The sequence below is a fragment of the Schistocerca serialis genome, chromosome 11 (assembly GCF_023864345.2).
Source record: "Schistocerca serialis cubense isolate TAMUIC-IGC-003099 chromosome 11, iqSchSeri2.2, whole genome shotgun sequence".
Classification (NCBI taxonomy): Eukaryota; Metazoa; Arthropoda; class Insecta; order Orthoptera; family Acrididae; genus Schistocerca; species Schistocerca serialis.
The window spans coordinates 172,083,125-172,104,136 of NC_064648.1; positions in this window are offsets into that span (position 1 = coordinate 172,083,125).

A 21,012-nucleotide genomic window follows, 5' to 3' on the forward strand; every position below is an offset into this window, starting at 1 on the left:
TAGTTTTCTGGGGTAATCAGCCACTCTCCAAACAAAAATTCACTGCCCGAAACAGAGTTATTAGGATAATGAGCAGAGTCCATCCTAGATATTCTTGTAGAAACCTTTCTAAAAAATTGTGGATACTGACAACTGCAGGCCACTATGTCTACTCCCTGTTATGTTTAATTGGAGAAAATGAGAAACTACACAAAAGCAATGTTTCAGACCATACTCACAATACCAGAAGGAAGATGGACCTCCATTATGAATTAAAGAACCCTAGTACTGTATGAAAAAAGGTCAATTACAGGGGCTGCAAGGTGCTCAATCCTCTTGGACCATCAATGAAATCACTTGTGCATGAGCTTCACAATTTAAACAACAGCTCGAACGCTATCTAACACATAATTCCTTTTATTCAGTTGAAGAATATCTCAATTGTGTCAACACTAATTTATTTTTTCCTTTTAACTAAATCTGATGTACTCTCCCAAAGGCTCTACCGCTGCTTCCTCTCCTCCCATGACTGGGATACACTCCTCCATAACCTGAAATTACGACGACACATTCACAACCTACTCACAGCAAAGAAGTGCAGGACCGGCACAGACATACAGATGCCTCAACTCCACCCTCCCTGTCACCTTCTTCAAGTACTGGTCTGCTTTCCATCACCTTACTGGTAACACTTGTGCCCAGCATTACCCCCTTCTCCACGACAACCGCCCCTTCCCTGACAACCTCCATAAGGCTAACCATATTGCATTCCACCTCTCTGAGGTCTAATCCATTCCTAATGATCCCCATTTTGATTACTGCCCCTTCTCCACCATCCTTGAACACAAAGATGCCACTGTCCCACCACTCACCCCCGTTGCTGGTACTTGGATCAGTTACCCACTTCCAACATAAACACTTCCATTATCACACACCATCAAAGTCATCCTCCATTCCACACACAACACCACTTCTGGTCATGATGGTGCCACATACCGCCTCCTCAAGGAATCCCCCTGTCCTTCCTGGCTGCCCTTGCTACCTTGTACAATGTCCTCCTCTCCACCAGTTTTTACCCAGAACTGTGGAAGACTTCCCATGTCCTGCATTTCTCTAAACCCAAAAAAACCCCCTCTGACACCTCTCGCTATCGTCCCATCTGCCTCAGCTCCCTGTTCAGTAAGGTCTAAGAGTCCATCCTCTCAGGCCGTATTCATCACCACCTTAACCAGCACCACCTTCTTCCCCTTAACGAGTGTGGCTTCCGGCCCTCCCTGTTAGCCAATGACCAGCTCCTTAACCTTACCAATCTCCTGACCCTGCAACTTATCTCCCATTGCTTTGCTATCTGTATTTCCCTCAACTTCCAGAACACCTATGACTGTGTCCCGCATTCCGGGCTCCTCTTCAAACTCCAGATCTATGCTCTCCCCATCAATTTTGTCAATTTTCTTCCTTCCTTCCTCTCCAAATCCAAATCCTAGAACACTATGCCCTCTGCCCCACATTCCATATTTGCCTTCCATCACCCATGCGCTTCCTCTATGTCTGCATCCCCTTTCCCCACCCTTTTCTTTTCCTTGAACACATCCACACTCTGTACATTGTCTTCTGACTCGATCCCCCGCCACGCCCTGGTGTCCCCCTTCCTTTCCACTCCCATCCCGTTGCCACGCCTTTACCATTGTTTCCCACCCTCTCTCCATCTCCACACACGCCACCTGCTTTGCCAACGCAACATCCAGCACCTATACCTCCCAAATGATGAGCTTCGCCCTTACATCCACACCTCTTACCAACTCTAACTCCATCTTCCCCCTCCTCCTCAGGGCTCCATCTCCCCTCCACTTTCCTTTCCCTGAGTGGTTTTCCTCCCTCCTATGCCCACCTTTCCCGTGCACCCCTTCTGTGTATCTGTGCTCACTCCTGCCTTGTTCATATGCCACCCCACACATCTCCTGCCTCTTGGTGCGCCCCCCACTACACCTTTTCTCGCATCCCTTCCCCCCCCCCCCTCCAGCCCACTGCATCTTCCTCTCCCCTCTTTTTCCCTCCTCTCAGGCCTATCATCCCTTGGCAAGTCCCTACCAGCAGTTTTTATTCTTCATGTGCGCTCTGTCATTTGCAGCAGTTTTTAAGTGTCTCTCACTGTGTTTTTTATACTGTGGCCGACATTTAACTTGTGTGTGTGATTTCACTGTATTTTAAGTGCCTCGCAAATCGCTGACTGTGTTATTTTATCTGTTTGTCGACTTTTTAATTATCCACCAATGAACGCCACTGTGTTAGTGTATATTTTAACCTTCATTGTTTCCATTTACTGTGTTTTTATATCCCCCTTTTTCCTTCATTTTTTACGTATCGTTTTGCTCCTTTTGTTATTTGTATGCCACTCGGCTGAAGAGCAGTAGATTAAGCCGCTGCCGGCCCTCCCCTACTAATGAGGGGCAGGGGAATCAAATTGCAATAAAGGAAAAGAAAAAAGCTGTTCAGCATCAGGATGGTTGTGTGGTATAACCAAACGTATTGTTAGGGCAAATCTCTTACTCAAAAATTTTTTGATGGAGGCTGTCATTATCCTCTTGTATATTGAAAAATTAAAAATAGTTATACACACTGATTGATGTCACAAATTCAAGCGTTTGGAAATGGTCCTACACTTGACTCACTCAGTGACAGTCATGAAACTCATTTTTAATTATGCAGAATTATGTAAATATGTCTGCTGGTCATGTTCTGGACCGAGAAGCACAACTGACACCCCACCCTCACAGCTTTGCTTCTGCCTGTACCTCGCCTCCTACCTTCCAAACATTACGGAAGCACTCCTGCAAACCTTGCAGAACTAACACTCCTGAAAGAAAGGATCCTGTGGAGACATGGCTTAGCCACAGCCTGGGGGATGTTTCCAGAATGAGATTTTCGCTCTGCAGTGGAGTGTGCGCTGATATGAAACTTCCTGGCAGATTAAAACTGTGTACTTGACCAAGACTCAAACTCGGGACCTTTGCCTTCGCAGGCAAGTTCTCTACCAAGGCCCCAAGTTCAAGTTTCGGTCCGACACACAGTTTTGATCTGCCAGGAAGTTTCAGGAGAGAAGGTGCAGAGGGGGGAGGGGGTAAGTACAGGAAAGGAGAGAAATAAAGAGAAATTAAAAGACTGGGTGTGGCGGTGAAATGACGGCTGTGTAGTGCTGGAATGGGAACAGGGAGTGGGCTGGATGGGTGAGGACAGTGACTAACGAAGGTTGAGGACAGGAGGGTTACGGAAACATAGGATATATTGCAGGGAAAGTTCCCACCTGCGCAGTTCATAAAAGCTGGTGTTGTTGGGAAGGATACATATGGCAAAGGCTGTGAAGTATTAATTGAGATGAGGGAAATCATGTTTGGCAGCATATTCAGCAACAGGGTGGTCCACTTGTGTTCTGGCCTCAGTTTGTCAGTGACCATTCATCAGGACAGAAAGCTTGTTGGTTGTCATACCTACATAGAATGCAGCACAGTGGTTGCAGCTTAGCCTGTAAATCACATGACTGGTTTCACAGGTAGCCCTGTCTTTGATGGGATAGGTGATGTTAGTGACCAGACTAAAGTAGGTGGTGGTAGGAGGATGTATGGGACAGGTCTTACGTCTAGATCTATTACAGGGGTATAAGACATGAGGTAAGGGATTTGGAGCAGGGGTTGTGTAAGGATGCACGAGTATATTATGTAGGTTCGGTGGACGGCAGAATACCACGGTAGGAGGGGTGGGAAGGATAGTGGGCAGGACATTTCTCATTTGAGGGCATGATGAGAGGTAATCGAAAACCTGACGGATAATGTAATTCAGTTGTTCCAGTCTCTGAGTTACGAGGGGAATGCTCCTCTGTGGCCGGACTGTGGGACTTTGGGAGGTGGTGGTTGATTGGAAAGAGAAGGCATGGGAGATTTGTTTTTGTACAAGGATGGGAGGATAACTACAGTCAGTGAAGGCTTCAGTGAGAACCTTGGTATATTTTCAGAGGGATTGCTCATCACTGCAGATACAACAACCACGAGTGCCTAGGCTGTACAGAAGGGACTTATTGGTGTGGAATGGGTGGCAGCTGTCGAAGTGGAGGTATTGCTGGTGGTTAATAGGTTTGATATGGACGGAGGTACTGATGGAAAACATTGAAGGCCATCTCTGAGGTGAAGGTCAACATCTAGAGAGGTGGCTTGTTGGGTTGAGTAGGACCAGGTGAAGCAAATGGTGGAGAAGTTCTGGAGGAATGTGAATAAGGTGTTCTCACCTTCAATCCAGATAGCAGAGATGTGATCAATGAATCTGAAACAGGTGAGGGGTTTTGGATTCTGGGATTTTAGGAAGGGGATTCCTACACAGCCATCATTTCACCACCACAGCGTCTTTTAATTTATTCTTATTTCTCCCCTTTCCGCTACTTACCCCCTCACCCTTCTGCACATTCTCTCCTGCCCTCCATCTAAACTGCTACACTTCACTGTCCACCACTCCCATCATACTGTCCTTCCCATTCCTCACCCCAGTCTCCTCCTTACCCCCACCCAGTCACCACTCTCATCATGCACTGGTGCTGCTGCTGCTCGATGTGTAGTTTCAGCTCTCTGAGACTGCAGACGTGTGTGCAAGTTGGGCTGATCCCTTCTTCTAGTCAAGTTCTGCCACAAACCTCTCTTCTCCACAATCCTATTCAATATTTCCTCATTAGTTATGTGATCTACCCATCTAATCTTCAGCATTCTTCTGTAGCACCACATTTCAAAAGCTTCTATTCTGTTTTTGTCCAAACTATTTATCGTCCATGTCTCACATCCATACATGGCTACACCCATTCAAATACTTTCAGAAACGACTTCCCGACACTTAAATCTAAACTCGATGTTAATAAATTTCTCTTCTTCAGAAACGCTCTCCTTGCCATTGCCAGTCTACATTTTATATCCTCTCTATTTAGACCATCATCAGTTATTTTGCTCCCCAAATAGCAAAACTCCTTTGCTACTTTAAGTGTCTCATTTCCTAATCTAATTCCCTCAGCATCACCCGACTTAATTCGACTACATTCCATTATCCTCGTTTTGCTTTTGTTGATGTTCATCTTATATCCTCCTTTCAAGACACTGTCCATTCCGTACAACTGCCCTTCCAAGTCCTTTGCTGTCTCTGACAGAATTACAATGTAATCGGCGAACCTCAAACTTTTCATTTCTTCTCCATGGATTTTAATACCTACTCCGAATTTTTCTTTTGTTTCCTTTACTGCTTGCTCAATATACAGATTGAATAACATCAGGGATAGGCTAAAACCCTGTCTCACTCCCTTCCCAACCACTGCTTCCCTTTCATGTCCCTCGACTCTTATAACTGTCATCTGGTTTCTGTACAAATTGTAAATAGCCTTTCGCTCCCTGTATTTTACCCTTGCCACCTTTAGAATTTGAAAGAGAGTATTCCAGTCAATATTGTGAAAAGCTTTCTCTAAGTATACAAATGCTAGAAATGTAGGTTTGCCTTTCCTTAATCTATTTTCTAAGATAAGTCGTACAGTCAGTATTGCCTCATGTGTTCCAACATTTCTGCGGAATCGAAACTGATCCTCGCTGAGGTCAGCTTCTACCAGTTTTTCCATCATCCGTAAAGAATTCGCGTTAGTATTTTGCAGCTGTGACTTATTAAACTGATAGTTCGGTAATTTTCACATCTGTCAACACCTGCTTTCTTTGGGATTGGAATTATTATATTCTTCTTGAAGTCTGAGGGTATTTCGTCTGTCTCATACATCTTGCTCACCAGGTGGTAGAGTTTTGTCAGGACTGGCTCTCCCAAGGCTGTCAGTAGTTCCAATGGAATGTTGTCTACTCCCGGGGTCTTGTTTCGACTCAGGTCTTTCAGTGCTCTGTCAAACTCTTCACGCAGTATCATATCTCCCATTTCATCTTCATCTACATCCTCTCCTATTTCAATGATATTGTCCTTAAGTACATCGCCCTTGTATAGACCCTCTATGTACTCCTTCCACCTTTCTGCTATCCCTTCTTTGCTTAGGACTGGGTTTCCATCTGAGCTCTTGATATTCATACCAGTGGCTCTCTTTTCTCCAAAGGTCTCTTTAATTTTCCTGTAGGCAGTATCTATCTTATCCCTAGTGTGATAAGCCTCTACATCCTTACATTTGTCCTCCAGCCATCCCTGATTAGCCATTTTGCACTTCCTGTCGATCTCATTTTTGAGACGTTTGTATTCCTTTTTGCCTGCTTCATTTACTGAGTTTTTATATTTTCTCCTTTCATCAATTAAATTCAATATTTCTTCTGTTACCCAAGGATTTCTACTAGCCCTCGTCTTTTTACCTACTTGATCCTCTGCTGCCTTCACTACTTCATCCCTCAAAGCTACCCATTCTTTTTCTACTGTATTTCTTTCCCCAATTCCTGTCAATTGTTCCCTTATGCTCTCCCTGAAACTCTGTACAACCTCTGGTTTAGTCAGTTTATCCAGCTCCCATCTCCTTAAATTTCCACCTTTTTGCAGTTTCTTCAGTTTTAATCTACAGTTCATAACCAATAGATTGTGGACAGAGTCCACTTCTGCCCCTGGAAATGTCTTACAATTTAAAACCTGGATCCTAAATCTCTGTCTTATCATTATATAATCTATCTGATACCTTCTAGTATCTCTAGGATTCTTCCATGTATACAACCTTCTTTTATGATTCTTGAACCAAGTGTTAGCTATGATTAAGTTATGCTCTGTCCAAAATTCTACCAGACGGCTTCCTCTTTCATTTCTCTCCCCCAATCCATATTCACCCACTATGTTTCCTTTTCTCCCTTTTCCTACTCTCTAATTCCAGTCACCCATGACTATTAAATTTTCGTCTCCCTTCACTACCTGAATATATATATTTTTTTATCTCATCATACAGAGCTAGTTGGCATATAAACTTGTACTACTGCAGTAGGCATCAGCTTTGTGTCTATCTTGGCCACAATAATGCGTTCACTATGCTGTTGGTAGTAGCTTACCCGCACTCCTATTTTTTTACTCATTATTAAAGCTACTCCTGCATTACCCCTATTTGATTTTGTATTTATAACCCTGTATTCACCTGACCAAAAGTCTTGTTCCCCCTGCCACCAAACTTCACTAATTCCCACTATATCTAACTTCAACCTATCCATTTCCCTTTTTAAATTCTCTAACCTACCTGCCCGATTAAGGGATCTGACATTCCACGATCCAATCCGTAGACCACCAGTTTTCTTTCTCCTGATAACGACGCCCTCCTGAGTAGTCCCCACCCGGAGATCCGAATGGGGGACTATTTTACCTAAGAAGTATTTTACCCAAGAGGACGCCATCATCATTTAACCGTACAGTAAAGGTGCATGCTCTCGGGAAAAATTACGGCTGTCGTTTCCCCTTGCTTTCAGCCGTTCGCAGTAGCAGCACAGCAAGGCCGTTTTGGTTAGCGTTGAAAGGCCAGATCAGTCAATCATCCAGACTGTTGCCCCTGCAACTACTGAAAAGGCTGCTGCCACTCTTCAGGAACCACATGTTTGTCTGGCCTCTCAACAGATACCCCTCCATTGTGGTTGCACCTATGGTACGGCCATCTGTATCGCTGAGGCACGCAAACCTCCCCACCAATGGCAAGGTCCATGGTTCATGGGGGTACGACCCACAGTAATATACATATATTTGATAATGATTTGTTAGTCTCTACTTTGACCTTTGTGACTTCTCAACAATTTTAGCGAGCTTTCGCCTTCCACTATCGTTGTCTTCCTCAGATTTCATCTCTCTTTTTCCCCCTGTGCATCCATTTAGTACTTTTCACACGTATTTTGGTGTATTTTGCCTAATTTTTCGGACGTAATTCCACCTTCTTAAATATTTTTTCGCATTTTTGCACCACAATGGATCCATGCTCCTTCCATCTGTGTCAATACAGAAAAGTTTCCTTATCCCTAGGCAGATCCCAGTCCCACATACTGTTCCTGCGTTGTTGCTTGGTTCATGAAATCCCCTCTAATGGCCTTACCATCAAATTCCCCATCTCTGGTTGCCACCCCTCCTTCCACAATGACTGCCACCTGTTCAGATTCCGCCAATCCTCAGCCCTCACCAACGGAGTCCTGCAAAACCATATCAACCAAGCCCAATCCTCCTTGCAGTACATTCTCTCCATCCGCAAAATTCTCCTGCTATGCAATCCCAAATTCCTGTAACCCATAACACACATTGAAACTGTTGCCCTGCAGGAACTTGAGCAACATGCACAACGCCACCTCATAAAGCTCTCCTTCCTGCTCACTTCCTACTCCCGCCTCTTAGTACCACTGTCCACCACCTCTACAGCAACATCCAAACCTCCCCCACGCCCCCTCATACTTGACAAACCTTGTCTCGCAGACCTACTACACTTACCCCACCCTTTGAAGCTCCTTCCCACCACCACACAGAACTCAAAACCTAAACAGACCCGGAACACCGACATAAACCTTTCCTCCAGAAGCCTTAGTCCCACAGAAATATCATTCCTTTCCAAAGGCCTCACCTTTTGCCGCACTCCCAAATTCAACCATGCAGGACTAGTTAAAGACCTTCTCTCCTTCTCCCGGTCCCTACAGTGGAAACACTTTTTCGCCACCAACCCGACCAATCAGACTCAACCAAAGACCAACATTGAACCTTGCCTAACTCAGTGCACTCCTCCATCCAACCGTGATCCACCCCCACTGGCCCCAAATCACCCCCTGTTAACTTTCAAGAATTTCTTATCCATGAACTGTGCCTCACCATCTCTCTACTTACCCCTACCACTCCCCGCACTCCCAACTTCTACATGCTTCCTAAAGTCCATAAACCCAACCACCCAGGACGCCACATTGCAGCCAGTTTCTGTGCCCCCACTGAGAGAATCTCTGCTCTCATAGACCAACACCTTCAACCGATTATCCAGAACCTATCCTCCTATATAAAGGATACCAACCATTTCCTCAACCGACTCTCCACAGTTCCTCTCCCTTTACCACACGGTGCCCTGCTCGTCGCTATTGATGCCAGCTCCCTGTACACTAACATTCCTAATGCCCAAGGCCTTACTGCTATCAAACACTAACTTTCCAAACGCCCTATGGATTCCAAACCAACAACCTCCTTCCTAGTCTCCATGACCAACTATATTCTCACCCACAATTACTTCCCCTTTGAAGGCATTACCTACAAACAAATCCCCAGTATGGCTACGGGTGCCTGCATGGCACCATCCTATGCTAACCTGTCCATGGGCCATCTCGAGGAATCCTTCCTAAAAACCCAGAATCCTAAACCCCTCTCCTGGTTGAGATTCATTGATGACATCTTTGCTATCTGGATTGAAGGTGGTTGTTCTTGTTGTTGTGGTCTTCAGTCCTGAGAGTGGTTTGATGCAGCTCTCCATGCTACTCTATCCTGTGCAAGCTTCTTCATCTCCCGACACTAAACTGGTGATCCCTTGATGCCTCGGAACATGTCCTACCAACTGATCCCTTCTTCTAGTCAAGTTGTGCCACTAACTTCTCCCCAATCCTATTCAATACTTCCTCATTAGTTATGCGATCTACCCATCTAATCTTCAGCATTCTTCTGTAGCACCACATTTCGAAAGATTCTATTCTCTTGCTGTCCAAACTATTTATCGTCCATGTTTCACTTCCATACAAGGCTACACTCCATACAAATACTTTCAGAAACGACTTTCTGACACTTGAATCTATACTTGATGTTAACAAATTTCTCTTCTTCAGAAACGCTTTCCTTGCCATTGCCAGTCTACATTTTATATCCTCTCTACTTCGACCATCATCAGTTATTTTGCTCCCCAAATAGCAAAACTCCGTTACTACTTTAAGTGTCAGACTTAATTCAACTACAGTCCATTATCCTCGTTTTGCTTTTGTTGATATTCATCTTATATCCTCCTTTCAAGACACTGTCCATTCCGTTCAACTGCTCTTCCAAGTCCTTCGCTGTCTCTGACAGAATTACAATGTAATCGGCGAACCTCAATGTTTTTATTTCTTCTCCTTGGATTTTAATACCTACTCCAAACTTTTCTTTTGTTTCCTTTACTGCTTGCTCAATATACAGATTCAATAACATCAGGAACAGGCTACAACCCCGTCTCACTCCCTTCCCAACCACTGCTTTCCTTTCATGTCCCTTGATTCTTGTAACCTACATCTGGTTTCTGTACAAATTGTAAATAGCCTTTCACTCCCTGTATTTTACCCCTGCCACCTTCAGAATTTGAAAGAGAGTATTCCAGTCAACATTGTCAAAAGCTTTCTTTAAGTCTACAAATGCTAGAAACATAGGTTTGCCTTTCCTTAATCTAGCTTATAAGATAAGTCGTAGGGTCAGTATTGCCTCACATGTTCAGACATTTCTAAGGAATCAAAACTGATCTTCCCCGAGGTCGGCTTCTACGTTTTTCCATTCGTCTGTAAAGAATTTGCATCAGTATTTTGCAGCCGTGACTTATTAAACTGATAGTTCGGTAATTTTCACATCTGTCAACACCTGCTTTCTTTGGGATTGGAATTACTATATTCTTCTTGAAGTCAGGTTATTTCGCCTGTTTCATACATCTTGCTCACCAGATGGTAGAGTTTTGTCAGGACTGGCTCTCCCAAGACTGTCAGTAGTTCTAATGGAATGTTGTCTACTCCCAGGGCTTTGTTTCGACTCAGGTCTTTCAGTGCTCTGTCGAACTCTTCACGCAGTATCATATCTCCCATTTCATCTTCATCTACATCCTCTTCCATTTCCAAAATATTGTCCTCAAGTACATCGCCGTTGTATAGACCCTCTATATACTACTTGCACCTTTCTGCTTTGAAGGTGAGGACACCTTATTCACATTACTCCAGATCTTCTCCACCATTTGTTTCACCTGGTCCTACTCAACCCAACAAGCCACCTTCCTAGATGTTGACCTCCACCTCAGAGATGGCTACATCAGCAACTCCGTCCATATCAAACCTACTAACCACCAGCAATACCTCCATTCCGATAGCTGCCACCTATTCCATACCAAGAAGTCCCTTCCGTACAAATTAGCTACCGGTGGTCGTCGCATCTGCAGCGACGAGCAGCCCCCCTCTAAGTATACCGAGAGTCTCACTGAAGCCTTCACTGACGATATTTATCCTCCCAGCCTTGTACAAAAACAGATCTCCTGTGCCTTATCTTCCCAGTCTCCCACCACCTTCCAAAGTCCACCCACAAAGGAGCATTACCCTCATAACTCAGTACCATCTGGGACTTGAACAACTGAATTACATTCTCTGCCAGGGTTTCGATTACCTCTCGTTGTGCCCTGAAATGAGAAGTGTCATGCCCACTATCCTTCCCACCCCTCCTACCGTGGTATTCTGCCGTCCACCGAATCTACACAATATACTCGTCCATCCTTACACAATCCGTCCTCCCAATTCCTTACCTCACGGCTCATACCCCTGTAATAGACCAAGATGCAAGACCTGTCCCATACATCCTCCTACCACCACCTACTCCGGTCCGGTCACTAACATTACCTATCTCATCAAAGGCAGGGGTACCTGTGAAACCAGTGATGTGATCTACAAGCTAAGCTGCAACCACTATGCTGCATTCTATGTAGGCATGACAACCAACAAGCTCTCTGTCTGCATGAAAGGCCACCTACATTAACTGTGGCCAAGAAACAAGTGGACCACCCTGTTGTTGAACTCGCTGCCAAACATGATATCCCTCATCTTAATGACTGCTTCACAGCCTGTGCCATATGGATCCTTCCCACCAACACCAGCTTTTCTGAATTGTACAGGTGGGAACTTTTCCTGCAATACATCCTACGTTCCCGTAACCCTCCTGTCCTCAACCTTCGTTAGTGACTGTCCTCACCCATCCAGCCCCCTCCCTGTTCCCATTCCAGCTTTACACAGCCGTCATTTCACCGCCACACCCAGTCTATTAATTTCTTTTATTATTATTTTTATTTTTCTCCTTTCCACTACTTACCCCCTCCCCCACTGCACTTTCTCTCCTGCCGTCTGTCTAACCTGCAGCAGTTCACTTTCCGCCACTCCCACCATACTATCCCTCTCCCTCCCCACCCCAGCCTCCTCCTTACCCCCACCCAGTCACCACTCCCATCATGCACTGGTGCTGCTGCTCGCAGTGTGGTTTCAGTTCTCTGAGACTGCAGAACTGTGTGCAAGTTGTATTCGTGTGTGTGTGTGTGTGTGTGTGTGTGTGTGTGTGTGTGTGTCTACTTCTGACAAAGGCCATAATTGCATACCAGTAATTATAGTCCACTTATCTTCTTTGGCTATGTTAAAAATTGAGCTAAGTAAGTAAATAGTTAACATATATGTTGTAAATAATGTTGTTGGTAAAGCACATTTTCACGTTTTCTGAAGCTACACATTTCTTATATCTCTTACTCCTCGCAAAACATTAATGTAATTACACTTTTCATTCTCAAACAATGTGCTCTTTAAAAAACACGCCAGTTTATGCATCAGAGCCACCACGAGAAAATGGGCACAGGGAAGGAATATGAGATGAAGCATGCTTTGCTTGTATAGATGGCATCTGCAGTACCCTACATCTGTGCTAAAGCAGATGTAGCAGCAAGAATATGTAAGTACAAATTAACTGCACTGTGCATACACCTCATTAAATTGATGTGCTTTAAGTATCAAGCGTCGTTGAAACAAAACTCTTTCCTTGCACTCAATGATACTCAAACGAATAAGCATCGTATGCATGTGATGGCCAGCAGGGACTACAAAATGAGTATCAATATAGTTTAGGCATATAAATCAGTTGTGCATGCACTAGTATGTAATAACACACACGTGGGCGAACATTATTCTCAACCTGTGCTTCTTCCACCTACCACCCGTTTCTCTGGCCTACGCAACTGCCAGTAGCCCTCCAACTGAGCTAAATAACTGTCACTTTTGGCCTACCCACCAGTGGTGGCTCATGAGTATACATTTTTAGATTCAGATAAATATGGGATTGCGAAATTAATAGCATCGCAGTATAATAGGTTATCAACATATTTTTATAAAAATTACAGCCACTGCCAATAATGATAATAATAACAGTAATAATAACAATAGATAATAATAATAATAATAATAATGGTAATAACACGTTTAAGTTTTGATACCTTCAGTTTCGCATTTTCGTGTAAATGGGAGTTTTCGTGCTTTTTAATTTTTTCATACAAATGCACAGTATCCGTAACAGATGTCTTAGTTTACGGATTATTGTCTGGGCTGAAAATCAAACATTCTTACATTGCACACAGACAATAACTTACACTTTTTATACAATTCTTTGTTAAATGATTCATATTAATCATTAGCTGCAAGTATTTCATGATTCATGCATGGCCATTGTAGTAGATCATGACGATACGAGATGTTGTGAACAACAACGTTGGTATGAATTAAATGACCGAAACATTCCTTTGTTCCTGACAGGCATTTGATTTTTCGTTTCTAAAGATATCCCTTGATCCTCCAATTAGCACAACATAATCATTTGTGGATAACTTACCGACACTTGTCGAGTTTGCATGTTTGTGAAATTCAGTTAAACCTGCACCTGGTTTGATGAATCCCGTAGCAGCGAGCGTTGTAAATGCCTCATATAGTATCTGAGAGGCGTTCCGCGCCCATGGCTGTCGGTGGTAAGCATCAGTTTCCTTCTTGATTTTTCTTCCTTGGAGCTTTGAGATTGTGGGTGACGGTGTTGGGGAGCAGCTGCTTGTTGATCGGACTGTCAACGCTGTTATTCACCTAAAGCACCACTTATTTGTCTGTCGTACGCCAATTAAGTGTGCCTTCAACGATAAATTGTGATGGAAGGGTTTCGTAACTGTAAACACTATAATCCTTAGAAATGTTTTCACTTGTATGACTGGTGAACATTTATTTGCGATGTTTACATCCTAAGTCTCTGAGAGATCTGGACTGCTGTTCTTATTGAGTCTGCATAATTCACACTTCCACACTAGTACGTAATGTACATTATTCTTTAGTGACGGGTCTAGGTTGCTACGTCCATAATGAAATGTGCTTTTGCAGCACACACATACACCACCGTTCTTCGTCTTTTTGGAACACTTTCTGCAAAGATTTGCACAAACACTTTCGTTTCCATTCTATTTTACCTTGGGTTTTACCGTTATTGAATTCTTCCGATGCACTAAATACTTCATGCTGCATTACTTCGGTTATAAGTGTGATATTTTCTGAAGTAGCAGAGAAATAATTTCGGTAATGGATCTGTATCCATTTAGCTTTAGGCCTAGTTCTTTACTTTCACATTCGAGCAAAACCAGTTCTCACAAATATTCTTCACTTGATCCTTTTTGCTTCACTATACTATAATCAATTATTGTCGAGTGGTATTGTGGCTGCTCGGAAGATTCGGTCTACATTACTTCCGTTTGCTTGTTTGTGCCACACCAAAGAGCGCAGTTTCGGTCTTATGGGATGAAAGTTTCGAGATAACACTCAGCAGACAGATCTCACAAGAACTTTTCCCCCTAGGTTAGCTGATGTCGCATTCTGTGAACAAACTGAATAGAAATTGAACTGATTGACAGTTCGATTCGTTTTTGTTACAATATTTCATTATGAATGAAAAAACACACAAAGAATTATTTCGTATAATCACAGTTGCTTCGCGTACCTCCTTAATCTCTCTAGTACATCTTATCTGTTTGTAATTTAGGACAGCTTAAAAACAAGTTTACTTTTTTCAGCCACACCTTTGGAATATGTCAGCAAAGTTAACTGTTCCATTCATTTCCTCATTTGAACAACTGTTGTAGTTTGTACATACTTCATTAGATAATGCTACATGTTTTCTTTTATGTAAAGCCGAAAGTGTGATATGATTAAATAAGCTTTGTAGGAACCGGAACCCAGTATTATTTCGTCAGGTTTGGAGTCAAGCTAACTGTTTACCACACTTTCACAAACGGGTCGGTGAGGGGGGAGGCAGGGGAAGGAGATTTGGAAATTATTCAGTGTCCGTAACAGATTTAGCAATAGCGAAACATTGTCTCGTTTGCTACTTCGATTGGAACACGAAATTGCACTGTGTAACTGCACCGAATCAAGAATGGGGTCCCACCTCAGGGTTTCCCTCCGACACAGTACGCTCCTTCTGGTCTATAATGCAGTTTACAGTGACTTGGTCGATATATACTAAAATATTTGTGTGTACTGAATGTGATAAATCACCCACCACACCACAGCTCTCCATGGAAAACATTGAAAGCCGCCAACCTCCTGCAAGGAGTGTACGCGCTGCCATCTACCGGCTACGCGGAAAAATAGATTACAGGTTACCTTAAATGTCGCTAGATGTCCACATGAGTTACTATAATTAACTTCCGTATATAATTGTCAATCAGGCTCACAGGTAAAACAGATTGTCACACAATTCAAACAAAACTACAACTTTGTATGAAATACAACCATTGGCAGGTTAAAAAGGGATTATTTTGTAGAAAAATTTAGAAAATGTCTGGCTGTTCTCACAAAGCACACTGCCAATAACGTTTTTAAGTATGAGGTTGTACAATGCGTAGAGTACAGTTCCACGTGGACGTACATGTCTGCAGGCATGATTCTAACCCGAACAACTTGTTTGGGCGAGTCTGCCTAAAATCAATTTTTGTAAAGGGGTGCGTAATGCATCTCCTTATAATGTTATTCAATAAACACATCTAGAGAGGGAATGTACAGTCACGGACCTAACAGAACTGGTTCGTATTTTCTTACACTAGGAACTTATTACATACCGGTTGTTGTTATCCCCCTCCACTGCGTTGAAAATTTGTTAAATAACTAGTTACGGCATATTGTTTGTTGTAAAGCAGATTTTCGCGTTTTCTGGAACTACATGTCTTATATATATTACTATTGAAAATACACACCGGTTTACACATCGTGGCCACGACAAGAAAATGGGTAGAGGAAGGAATACGAAGTGAAGCATGCATTGCTTGTTTAGATAGCATCTGAAGTAGACCACATCTGTGCCAAAGCATACGTAGCTGCAAGAAAATGTAAGTACAAATCAATCACACTGCGCATACATCCCATAAGATTAATGCAGTTTAACTACATAGCGTTGGTGAAACAGAACTCTTTCCTTGCAATTAATGATTCCCATCTGATAATCCTCATATGCTTGTGTTGGCCAGTAGGGAGTACAAAATGAGTATCGGTATCATTCATCCACGTGAATCAGCTATGCATGAAATAGTATGTATTTAATATTAATTAAATATGATAACAAACCAAGTGCACAGGTTCACAGCCACTTTATAACAAACAAGTGGCCGCTAGTCGCTTCAGTTTTGATTTTAATAACTGATTCACGACCTGTGCTTCTTCCACCTAACACCAGTTTTTCTGGGCTGTGTGGTACCTACTGCCCCTCGATCCCGACCTAAATAACTGTCGGTTTTGCCCTTGTCTCTCCCATCCACCCATCTTCCTTTATCAAAAACTGTACCTGTTTCAATAATCTTTCCATCCTACGTCTCATACAGATACTTCATGTACCATCTTTTGCTTCATTGTACTATAATTGATTGTCTAATGGTAGTGTGGCTCCTGAGAAGACTCAATCTACAGTTTTTTGTTTGTATCACAATGAGGAATGGAATTTTGGGTCTTCTGGGATGAAAGTGTCGAGATAACACTTGTCAGACAGCCACACACATTTTGTTGGTTTCCTGACAACAAAACTTGTCCCCTTAGGTTACATGACGGCTTGTTGTGTGTACAAATGGACTAAAATTGTTCGGTTTCTCGTTATTTTTATACGTGATTTCACTGACTTATTCAATTGGCCTACCTATTTGTATATATATAACTGAATTCGTGTGAGTATCTGATCAGCCACTAGTTCTTAATATTATTGCTGCTTTCATCATCAGAACTATCTTTCCAGCAGCTGTTCTCCACCTTTTCACAAACCTCTCTGTGTGGTCGACACACACCCTTCCAGGTGCCCTTCATTCTTACCCTGTGCCATTCCTCTGCTAACACTGAGGTGATGTAGTGCCTGACATGCTCTGGTAGCAGTTGGGAGGCTCAGTTATGGTTCTTGGACCGGCCATCCAAATTTAGGTTTTGTATGGTTCTCCAAATCTCACTAGTCAGGTGATAAACCTTGTAGCATGTGATAGCCAAGAGGGACTACAAAATGAGTATCAGTACAGTTCACCCACATGAATCAACTATGCATGAAATACGGTGTATTTAATTTTATTTCAATATGACAACAAACCAGTTACACATATGGTTCCTTCTGAAGTCCACATCCACTTATTCTCCCAAAAAGTCTGATCAATACCTGTCTCTAACGACCATGGACATCAACAGAACATATAACACTGCACTTACTTCCATTACAAAAACAATATTGTAAATCTGTGATGATATTCTTCTGAATTTGGTGGAAGAATATGCTAGTACAAATATTTACCCCTAAGGGCACCCTTACCCGGCAGCAAAGCACCGCCCCCTTCCTCTCCCAGCGCTCATCAAAAAGAAAAATATAGTATAGTCAGGTGTTTTTCTTTCAAGAAAATGATTTAAAAGGTGGCATTACTCAGATTTCTGATAGGCATTGACCTGGAACTATGTTATGGCTACTTAAATGTCGCCATTCGAAAAGTTTACTTCAGTAGTTCTGACATTTTCGTTAGCAAACAAACGTGCAGGGATAGCAAAGTAACAAATTAATACTACTACTCATTCTCTTGGGTAATTCCAAATATTTTATCAGCTCATTGGATACGGAATGACAGGTGATTGGTAGAAATGATTACACACACACACACACACACACACACACACACACACACACACACACACACACACACACACACACACACACTCAGTGTTTCATTCTTCCCAGTAATCAAATTTTTATCATACCTTCGAAGTTAGTAAAAGCCATATTGTTAAAGCATGTTTTATAGATACACTAAACAATATAGGCAATGTATTGGAATGGGATCTTTGATTACTGTTGTAGTTCCAAGACCGTGTGCTAAGCCCTTAACTACCGGTGGTACAAGTAACGTGCAAACTGGAATTGAAAACTATAAAATTTCCATATTATGATAGGCAGCGTCCTAAATTTTGCTGAAACACACTGAAACATTGCAGCAGATACTGAAGGATTAAAAAGTAACAGCTCACATTCAACATTTGCAGGCCATCTAATGGCAGAGAATCACCATTCAACAAAAATACAAAATGATTTACAAGTTCTTAAAATTATCAATAGCCTACATAGTGGAAGTTTCTGAATATAAATAAACATTTTTAATTTCGTGCGCCAATGAACAAATAAAAGCACAACGAAACAAATAAACAGCAAATAGTCGCACTAATGTTGTACACAAGAACAGAAACATTTTATACATTCACTAAGTTGATAAGTAAATATGTCCCATAACACATTGTAAATAACGGAAATAGACTGGAAGAAGCAAAAATCGTATGTAACAGTATAAATAGTAATGCAAGAACAAAAGAAGCCGTTTGCTTCATGTTGCTGGTGACAGGTTGCAAGAAAATGTGTGATAGTTAGCAATTTACCAACAAAATTGCAATTCATTAGCATATTGTAAAGTATGTGCAATACTATGTAACTATTTCTTATCGAAACCTGTATTCTGTGTCTAATATTCATGACAACAAAAACATTCAATGTGTCGTGTGTAGGGCAAGTGCCAATGCATAATTGCCTGCATCTATAAACCAAGGCAAACTTCAAGCCTGATGATCACTCCTTCATGTGTACACACATAACTTTTTAAGTTGAAATTTGATTGCAACCGGAACATAATAATTTTCCGACTGGAAAATACAAATATCTCACTGATGAACTCACAGAAAGGGCAGCAATTTGGGAAAAGTCAAACAAACAGCATCTTGCATAAGGTGCAACTTTTATCAGCAAGCACGGAAAGAAGGAGAGCAACATGAAAAGATGAGCTAAACACAAATTCACACAGTACGCAAGAATTGCGTAAGTTAGATCTTTACTCTTCAAATAGCAGGAAGGGTATAGAGGAGAAATTTGTTGATGAAGAATTTTGATGAGGACTTGAGTTTACGCTATGTAACACAGTAAAATATCTGGGGGTACTGCAAGGATATTGCTTGCTTTGACACATTCTTTACATGATACAGGTAGCAGTAAACAACAGATGAGAATGTCAGACTCACTTTCATTGCAGGTTGTGGGCAGCATAGAGGATTTATTGGGTTTTACCATTGAAGATAATGAATATTTAAATACTACTAAACACATGTTGTTTACCATTTACTGTGTACTTCAAGAAAAACCGTTTACTTCACCATTTACAGGTACTGGAATTGCGTTCTTCTGACACTTCGAGTAGAGAATTTGGAACAGGTATTTTGGATTTCTCTTTCATTTTGAGGGTAAGAAATGGATGAGCTACAAGTTCTATGTACGAAAGAGATTCCAGTTACAGTGAAACCTCAACATATGTTAGTAACTGCATTAATCCCTAATTGAGATATCACTTGTGGGGAAAGTCAATTAAAAATGAATGCTACTGTATTCCTTCTCAGGTCACATGATTTATTTCTGCCAGCAGCTGAGGGGCACCATTGTATTCTCTGTACCGTTCCTCGTTCTTCTGGAAAATGTAATGCACACAAACAAGATTACTGTTGTGCATTACCTGGTTGTGTAACACTGAGGTATGTTAAGAGAGAACATATATTTGCATCAGAGCATATCACTTTGAAATGTTTCGATCCTTAGCATGTCAAGCTCCTCCATCCGTTTATCGTAGTGAATTGAAAATTTGAGATCTTGACAGTGGTGGTGCATTGGAAAATAACATTGTATGCATCTTTACTGAAAACAGGGCACATGGTATTGCTGTTTATGGCCAGTTTATTGCCATAACGTATGTAGTATGGGTGCTGACAGATAAGATTCACAAATACATATGAAATTATAATTAATTGTTCCCAGCCCACTTACATATACATACACTGATGATGGCTCAGTACTTAATTGCTAACCTGCCATTGTCTTTACATTAACACACTCCTTGATAATTTTTGCAATATTGATATGTGATACACTTCATAATGTTTACTTAGGTGTGTACCCTTACCATTGAAATAGCCCATTCTCTTGTGCCCAACCACCTTTTTTGCCTTCAAGTCTGACAATTTATGGACTCAGCCTTTGTCAGCAACTCTCAACTTTGTGGTTTTGGATCAGTTACAAGAGTATGAGACCTTAATTAGTAATACAAAAGAAAATAAGTTATAGAGGTAACCAGAGCAGATGTATAGAACTAATTATTTCTTGTACCGTTAGATAGGTTTTGTAAGGCATAACGCACCACTTTCTTATATCGTAACTTCATGTGCAACAAAACTTCTCCGGCTTCTGATCGTCACCATTTATTTTAAGTTAACCTAAGTTACAGTTTCAAATATTTCCCTTAAAATCCAAAACATGGAAAAATTAAGAACTGTACCGTATTCAGTAAATTTGTGTAATTCAGCTATATCAGAATAGAAACATTATAGGATATAAAAATGGTTGGTGTTGTGAAATTAGCTACTAACTTTTGAACTAAGGGAATTGAGGAGCATTTTTTCAAAACTCGATAAATGCAACATATACAGTTGTTTGTGAAATGAGTTTTTCTGTTTTCAGCGAGATAGATGTGTTTGAATTTTTACACGATTACTAGATCTCACTGGCATTAATAAATCACTGTAATGAAAAATATTAAAATTTAATTATAATAGCGGTATATGATGCTGGGATTTTTTCCTCTAGTTGAATAATGCTTATAATTATTGCTAGTATTAGTTATGTTGCCTTTTTTTATTTTAAGTCACTCTATTTTTTTGTACAGCTAATTTTTCATGTACTGTAGAG